General features: G+C 45.0%; 1 non-coding gene across 1 annotated transcript; it reads right to left on the bottom strand.

Moving 5' to 3' along the window:
* Nucleotides 1-612: 612 nt before the first annotated feature.
* On the bottom strand, nucleotides 613-684 carry Trnaa-agc. The gene has a single exon. It is a non-coding gene; the product is annotated as a tRNA-Ala (tRNA).
* Nucleotides 685-2,481: the final 1,797 nt, after the last annotated feature.

Here is a 2,481-nt window from a genome sequence, read left to right as displayed (position 1 = left end):
GGTACCCCTGGGGAAAGGCTGGTTCACCGAGACTGGATACGTGTCGGGAAAGTCCCGTTCTTTCGCGATGTGGGGGAGGTGATGCAGACGCGGGGACCCCGGGGACAGATGGAAGAAAAGCTGGCCGGGACAGGTGGTTGATTAGGTCGACTTTTTACGTCCACCAAGATTCTGTGTGGTGCGGGTGGAGAAAGCAAAGCTCAGGGGGATTTTCTTCTGCATTCGGATCTGCTCGGGGCTCGGGGTTGGGTCCGGTGTGTGAGTGTGTGTGTGTGTGTGTGTGTGTGTGTGTGTGTGTGTGTGTGAAGCTTTTCTGAAAGCCTTTCTCTCCTCTTTCGGTCTTTTTCTTACTAGTATCTTAATAATAATGAGAAATGAGCGCACCGGAGAGTGTGGCTTTAGGATGTCTTGAGGTCGCAGTTGTATTTCCGTACATGGTCTCACAGCCCTTCCCTTGCATAGAGGCAGTCATGATATGGGAAGAGATGAGCCGTTGAAAAGATGAATAAAGAAGGAACAGTTTACATCCCTGCGAATGGGAGAAGCACAGCTTTAAAACGTTAGGTGAAACAACCTCTTCTAGCTGGCAGAAGCCACCGAAAGACACAGGAATGGAGGTGCTGGGGATCGAACCCAGGGCCTCGTGCATGCTAAGCACGCGCTCTACCACTGAGCTACACCCCCGACGACGAGCTTTGTTTTACACTATTCCATGTAATGGTTTATACCTTTGCATTTAACTTGGCATCATGAAATTTTGTTTCTGAACTTTTTTATTGTTAGCTTCTGTACGAAAGACCTCAGACACTCTTCCCACAGTTGTCCTTACCTTCCGCAAAGCCGCAGATCCCAGCGCTCATCCAGGAAAAATCCCAAAATAGAATCATTAAATGGGTCTTCAGAATCTTCCCTTTTACAGATCTGCCGATGAGGCTCCAAAGGGAGTGCCAGGAATTTTTTTCAAAGGAGCCTACTGTTCTGAGAAATGTAGATATAGGTGTGGGAAGATAGGAAGTCAACCAAGAATAAGAGTTAAGTCTAACACATTTAAGACCCAATTCCATAAAGCTCCCGGAAGGAAAGCAGACCAAAGCGCCTTGACAGGGCTGGGCTATGATTCAGTGGTGCAGCACCTGGCCGCACTTGACTAAGATGTGCAAGGCAGACGGGGGTCAGGGGTGGGGCAGGTGCAGAAGCCACAGGTATAATCTCTCACATCTGTGTGTCAGTGTGACAACATATAGGACATACTCTGAAAAGCAAAGCACTCAACTCTGGTGAAAGACATCTGAGAAAACAGACGCACCGTGTCCACAGTTGGCATGACTCATCGCTCAAAGATCTTCACAAGCAGGGTTAATAAAACTCTTATCAAAGTCCCGCAAGAGTCGGGTACGTGTGTCAATAAAGTGCTTGATGAGAACGCTCAAGGTCCAGGATTCTATAATTCTATATTCTATTCTAACAGTGTGTGTGTGTGTGTGTGTGTGTGTGTGTGTGTGTGTGTATGCGCACGCGCATGGTGTTTTGCCTGAATGTATATCTGTTCCTGGTGCCCACAGAGACCAAAAGAGTGCATTGGACCTCCTGGAACTCAAATTATATAGGCTGTAAGCTGCTGTGTGGGTGCTGAGCATTGAACCTGGGTTATCTGAAAGAGCAGCCAGTTTGTTGTTGTTGTTGTTGTTTTGAACCACTAAACCATCTACCCAGACCCACAACCATTTTTTTTTTAATCCCAGCAAGATATTTTGTAGATATAGACTAGATAATTCTAAAAATGTGTATAGAAAGTCATAATAATTCTAATAAATGTGTATGGAATTATAATAGCTGAAATTCTCCTAAGCAGGAGACCAGTCTAGGACCAGTCTAGTTAGTTTCTATTTCTACGTTTGTGTAACCGCGATCACTAGGACTGTTTGGTCACTATAGAGACACAGGATAGACTAGAACAGAAAAACCGACTCACACAGATATTCCCAACTGTTTTTAAACAGAATGGCAGAAGGAATTCTGTCGAGGGAAACAGACTTTTAAGAAAGGGTGCTGGAAAGTTTAGGTATCTGAGGAAATGAATGAAAAGATGAACTCTAACATCTTATGTGAGAATTAAACCTAAATGGATTATAGGTATAAACTTAAAACTTTGGGGGGAAATGGAAGGAAATCTTGCTGTTTGGCGAGCATAGTTTTCTAAAGAGAATCAAAGAATGATTCACTCTGCAAGTAGGAGGAAAAGGAAGAGGAAAAGGAGGAAGGGGAACGGGAGGACGTGGAGCAGGAAGAGAAAAAGGAGGGGAGAAGAGCCTGTGACAGCTCTGGGCTAACACAAGTTATAAACAGCCAGGGCAGTTTCCTGGCAAGGTGTCCTCAACAGTTACAACTATAACCAAGTGAATTCGAGGTCTAATGCCACATTCATCACAGAAGGCTCTTGCAAAGTTACGACTCAGGTTGATTCAGAATAAAAAGCGGAAG

Source organism: Onychomys torridus, chromosome 5, assembly GCF_903995425.1.
Source record: "Onychomys torridus chromosome 5, mOncTor1.1, whole genome shotgun sequence".
Taxonomy (NCBI): Eukaryota; Metazoa; Chordata; class Mammalia; order Rodentia; family Cricetidae; genus Onychomys; species Onychomys torridus.
Note: the sequence above shows the minus strand (reverse complement) of the source record. Positions and strands in the feature narration are given on the sequence as shown.